Source organism: Taudactylus pleione, unplaced genomic scaffold (assembly GCF_031769625.1).
Source record: "Taudactylus pleione unplaced genomic scaffold, aTauple2 ptg000086l, whole genome shotgun sequence".
Classification (NCBI taxonomy): domain Eukaryota; kingdom Metazoa; phylum Chordata; class Amphibia; order Anura; family Myobatrachidae; genus Taudactylus; species Taudactylus pleione.
Genome location: NW_028284488.1, coordinates 5,674,936 through 5,681,405, shown reverse-complemented (window position 1 = coordinate 5,681,405; position 6,470 = coordinate 5,674,936).

The window sequence follows — 6,470 nt, the reverse complement described above, 5'->3', positions numbered from 1 at the left end:
CATAACATGCGTGTCGGAGGCACTGGGAGGCAGGTGGTAAATGGAGGTTCCCAGACATCAAACGCTTGTAGAAAACTGTGTCCTTGAAGGACCCACCATCTGAGGATCTTCCATTTTTGCCAACATCAATGTATATAAACTTATAATTGGCACTGACAATGGCCATCAGCACTATGCTAAAATACCCTTTATAATTATAATAAAGGGATCCACTATGAGCTGGTGGGACAATGCGCACGTCTTTCCCATCAATTGCCCCACCACAATTTGGGAAATTCCACTTGTCATCAAAATCTTGAGCAAGTAAACGCCAATCCTCAATGGAAGAGGAAAACTATAAAAAAAAGAAAAACAAAATGAATACCAAACACAAAAAAAACAGTGTAGCAAAACATATACTATACCAGCGTTTTCAAATATTATTTGACATATTATTTATAAGACATATGTAGTTTGTTTCCAACATATAGTATGTGGACAGCACATGTTTCACATTTAGGGAGGGATAGAGTGGGGGCCAGCAGCATATAGTAGAGGGCCAGCACATGAACTAACACATATTAGGACAGACAGCAAGGACCTGCAAGCATATAGTATGTGGACAGCACATGTTTCACATTTGGGGAGGGGTAGCAAAATATTAAATTTAGAGATAATATAAATTGTTATTACCTTTAAATACTGAACCCTCAGAACCATAAATATGGCTCTGCAGGTCACAGGAATGTTGCAATCTAAAGTTTGCGCTGAAATCAGGAACCGCAGGGTAGTGATCAGCCTCTCCTCAGGGTGTTTGGCCCTCGCATCCTCGTATCCTACCTCTGGATGTAGGGCGTCACTAAAATCAATAACTCCCAGAATGTGACGTCATCCATACGCAGATAGTTGCGGAAGTCATCAGGGTTGTTCTCACGAAGGCCCATCAGTAGTGGCATCTGAGAGAGAGTATCTCTCTGCAGCAGCCACTCCTTGGTCCAGCATGAGTGCACCCTTCTCGGTCTCTCAGACCTCTCCCTTTCAGCCAAAAGCACAACTCCAGCATATGCTGTCATCACATTATAGTGATAAGAAGTATCCATGGTAATCACAAATAAGCACAGTTTGTTTAAAGACGAACCAAAAACAAACCACAGCAAATTAGCAATGCAACAGCGTTCATCAGGTATAAACCAAACCAAACTAACCACAGAGCATAAATGCAAAGAATAAAATGGTCGCCACCTATTTATTCCTTCATGAAAGGCCCACCCACCCCTCAAGAAACAAATCTGACCAGTATACACCCCTCATCTGGAACCTGTTACTCAATTTTAATAATCCAATATTGTTTAATCATTTGAAAATAGTTTAAAAATCGTTGTGAAATCGTTTACAAATCATTGAAAAATCGTTCAGAGTAAACGATCGTATGCAAAGGGAAATTTCAAGGGAAAATCACTTAACGATATTGGACAGGGTGCAATCGTCTAGTGGATGGGCACCTTTACATATTATATCAATTTACCTAATATAGTGCCCATTATAATCATACTTGCCGACTTTCTGCCTGCTCCTTCCGGGAGGAAGCAGCCAGATCGGCAGGGCATGGGGGCGTGGCTGGTACAAGGGGGTGTGGCTGGGTGGGTGACTGTCATTTGTGTGCGTGACAGGGGCGGGGCCATGCAATCGCAACATTTTGGCACCGCACAATGCCGATAATACAGGCATTGTGAAGCAGGGGGCGGGGCAAAAATGACACGATTAAGCGTGAATCATGTCCCCCCTCTGCTGCGGGGGTTTAACTGTTATTCGCAGGGGGGTCGGGAGGATCAGTGGCCGCCGTGAGGTTTGCCTGCCTTTCCAGGGGGCCCGGAGCTCCCCACCGATTTTTGGGAGGCTCCCGGCCGAATCTGTAGGGTAGGGTAGGGTATGATTATAATATGTAGGCAGCAATGTAGGAACCTGTGCTCATTAAAAACACCCAAGAACAGATGAGAGGGGAGGTTATACCAAGCAGGAGGAGTCTCATCCCACAAGTGTACAATATATACACAAAGGGGGAGGACGCTTGGACTGCACACCCTAATTTCATTTTACTTTAATATTTTGTCATTTATTTTCAACATTAGCCTATTGTTTAACAGGATAATCAAATTTACCAAAAATGTTATTTATTTATTTATTTTTTTAAACTGTTACTTCTGAAGAGAGACTATTATTATTTCAAGATATTAACTAAAAGAAGCATTATAAATATGATGGCAAATTGATTATAGTTTTATGTATTACCCCGCTATGCAAGGTATTACATTTTAACACAGTGCAACACGCTACATTACATGTAGATGCCACTATGCAGGCAGACCACAATTTCCAGCAGCCTCTGCAGCTACTTAAGAGGTCAGCAGCAGGTCGCATGACCAGTGTCTGGTTGTTAGACATGTGACAGCTGGATGCGAGCAGCTGTTGCTCAGGGAGACTCTGAGGTAGGGATGGTACCAACGGTGGTGTAGATTGATATTGTGTAACCATCTACAGGGAAGCCATCGATGATTTCACACATCGAAGGTCAGCCCTGTTTTAGTAGTTCCTGGGCAATGGTAGACAGTGGACGCAGGACTACTCTAATGTGTTCTGCATACCTCCCAACATAACCCTCTCCAGGAGGGACACAATGCTCTGGTCCTGGACTTACCTAGTAATTTTTGATTGGTGGCGGCTCCAGAGGTGGGGTTGCAGTACAGTCCAAAATTCAAATAGGAGAGTCACACCAACTACCAGGGAGTCCCAGCCAGTGATGTTTGGCAGTGTGTTGGTATGACTCCCCTATTTGAATTTTGATCTGCGCTGCTGCCTCGCCTCTTACCAGGAAAGTTGAGGACCAGAGCATTGTGGGCACGATTCAGACCTGCTCGCTAGGCTGCGTCTGGATTGCAGTGCGTGAGCCAGTCACTGCAATTGGGAAGCGATCACTCGAAGTACACAGATGTCCGCTTCTTTGAGTGACAATGTGCCGTTTGTGGGTGGTGACAGGAGAAGGTCCAGGAAAACGGTGGATGTGCGAACGCAGGCATGTCTGAGCGTCAAAACTGCGTTTCCTGGGCATCCATAATTATGAGGCAGCGTCATTGTGCAAGACATAGTGGGCGTCCTCATGTCTTGCCGTGCGATAGCTTCCTTTGCATATATTAGCAGCAGAGTGGCTGCGTGCGAATGCATCTAGCGAGCGGGTCTGAATCAGGCCCTGTGTCCCATGTGGACATAAGCGAAACTGGGGGGTGCACAGGACCACCCATTAGCCCATTTCACTTAAAAAAAAAAAAGGCCACCGGGGGAGCTGTTGCGCATGCCCAGCAGCAGCTCTTCACACAAGCAACAAAACAGATGAGCAGCAGCTAAGTGCTGGCGGCGACTGCAGGGAGAGGGGTGGAGGGGGATTGGAGCTGTGCACAGTGCTCAGGCGGGAGATTGGAGCTGTGCACAGTGAGGGGGAAGGGGGGATTGTTGGAGCTGTGCACAGTGTTGAGGGGGGGGATTGTTGGAGCTGTGCACAGTGCTGAGGGGGGATTGTTGGAGCTGTGCACAGTGCTAAGGGAGGATTGTTGGAGCTGTACACAGTGCTGAGGGGGGGATTGTTGGAGCTGTGCACAGTGCTGAGGGGGGAATTGGAGCTGACTGCACAGGGGGCTGGGGAGGAAGGTTGGAGCCAGGGCTGCCATCAGAAATGATGGGGCCCCGGACTGACATCCCTTCTCCCTCAGTCTCATCAACTGTATCCATTGTCTGTATCCATTGCCATCAAAATGGCCTGGCCCATGTCGGGGAGAAAGGACACAGACAAAGACACACACATACACTTAACTTACCTATTTCGCTCTTTCTTCTGTCTCAGCCTCTATGCTCCGGACGCCGGCTCCTTACACTACCCACCTGTCGCGGCTCCTCTCTTTCATTTAGCAATGTGGCATGATGTCATGATGTCACGCCGATGTTGCTTCAGTTAAAAAAAAAAAAAAAAACTTTATTGGGGGCAAGATAGTGAGCACAGCGGCTAATGCGGGAGGGCGGCGCGGCTGGGGCTGGGTGAGAAGTGACTCACAATAGAGTTACTCACTCACTGTATTGTGCAGTGGGGGGAGATAGTGGTGGGCTCTTGCATGGGCGGCTGCAGGTAGGAGCGGCCGGAACCCCCCCTCTGGACCTTTCACTACAGGGGGGTAGTGGCAGGTGGGTGTGAGGGCAGCAGCAGATGCCGGACTGGCCCCCCGACTGTTCAGGCATGGGACTCCAGACCCAACAGTCCCCCCTGATGGCGGCCCTGGTTGGAGATAACTGCACAGGTCTGAGGGGGGAGGGGGGATTGAAGCTTACTGCACAGTGGCCTGGGGAGTATGGTTGGAGCTGACTGCACAGGGCTGTGGGGGATTGGAGCTGATTGCACAGGGGACTGGTGGAGAGGTTGAAGCTGAATGCAAAGGGCTGGGGTGGGTTGGAGTTAACACAGGGCTGGGGTGACACGGGCTGGGGAATGATGCTGACACACACTTGGGCCGGGAGAATGGGGCTGAGAGACACACTGGGGCCAGGGGAAAGGGGCTGAGAGACGCACACTGGGGTAGGGGAAATGGGGCTTAGAGACACATTGGGGCAGAGAGACACACACTGGAGTTGGGGCCTGGAGATAGAGAGACATGGAGGCCTGGAGAACCACAGATGGCCCTGGGGATGGAGACATTGGGCGGTCTGGAGTAACACAGGGGAGCGTGGAGAGACACAGAAGTTTGATCAGGGAAATTCACATTTTTCCTGCACAAAAGCTTCTGTTACTACAGTATATATTATCTGGTTATGATGATGACATGGGTTATATTTCTACCTAAACAGGCATCTTCCAGACAATGTGATCTCCTATATGAATAGTGAATACCGGCTGAAGACGCTGCCCAGTGAGGCTCAAATTCCTCAGAGGTTCCCCGTTGCAGAGAAACCACCATATAGGTTAGAAAAGACTTTTCAAACTGACTGTAGTCCCAAAAACCCGCCTAGGGGTGACACCAAGGTGACAGGAGCCGGGTGCTGCACTGTAGTATTAAATGCAGCACTCGCCTCCTGACAGTCAGTGTGAGGGAGCCGGCTATGCTGCGCGCACAACATACCTCCCCGCGCCTTTTGACACCATGGGGAAGGACGCCTCTGGTGTTTTTTTTCCAATATCTGACATGGTGTTAAAACTGGGACCACCCATTACCAGATCTCTAGTTTTGCCTATGCTTGTGGAGAGTGTCATGTTGGGAGGTATGGTTATGGCTCTTTACTTACATTATTCCATAATTTCCATGAACTATTAGACACCATCACAACCATGCGTATATGAATAACAGATCTCCAAATTTGATTCTACCATTCTAGTGAACTATGGAATGCCAGTAACAATCCCACAGACTGACAGACCGCTTGTATGGGAGACAAACTTACTTATATCTGTTTTGACTGTGGTTTGGACACTAGGGGTATATTTCCTAAAGTGAGAGCTTTAAGAAATGGAGATGTTGCCCATAGCAACCAATCAGATTCTACTTAACATTTAACTAGCACCTTCTAGAAGATAATAGCTAGAATCTGGTTGCTATGGGCAACATCTCCACTTCTAAAAACTCTAATTGTAATAAATATACCACTAGGGGCCTGGTTCAGAGTTGCATGTAAATCAGCTACAGATGCTGCTGCATTTCGTGCTCTGCAAAAATGCAGATCTTCAACCGTATACAGAGTTGGTCGCAGGCATGCCGTCACACTGCCCCTTTCCTTCAGCTTAAGAAAGCAGCCGTCATCTACTGTAGCTATCAGTGCACATTTTCACCAGCCCTATATCTCTGCATTGTTTACACTCATCATCAATGTCCACAATTACACGCCTTCAAAAAACTTGGCCTATGGGCAAACGCCCAGTTACACCCACCCAACTGCAAGTGGAGATCTGATTGAGATGTCAACGATGTGTGGCAACATGCCCACAACACTCCCATAACACTACCACAAGACGGATCTTTTCCATTTGTTTCATGGTAGCTGCCAGTCGCCGGCAAGTAACTCCCATCTCACGGACAGAGATCCACCTATGCACGGATGAACTCATGTATCCTCTGTCAAGATGCGCATGCATGGAGCAGTCTGCAGTTGCATTTAGGAACACAAGGCCAGTCTGCTGATGCATCCGTTTTTGAACTTCCGTCTGACTCAGAATCAGGCCCAATACGTGCACCTAGAAAACCAAATTTTAAAAAAGGTGCATTGGGTAGTACAGCAACTTGGGCCCGTATTCAATTAGCCGCGAAAAGCCGAATTCCGCAGAAAAGTATCTCCGATCATGGATTTTCGAGTGTTGGAAACTTATCTCCGTATTCAATTCCAAATGCTTTTCGCATCAGCGGAAAGTCAATGTAATGTAATAGGCGAAAAAGATTAGCCTCTGAATGGCAGGAGAAAAAAAG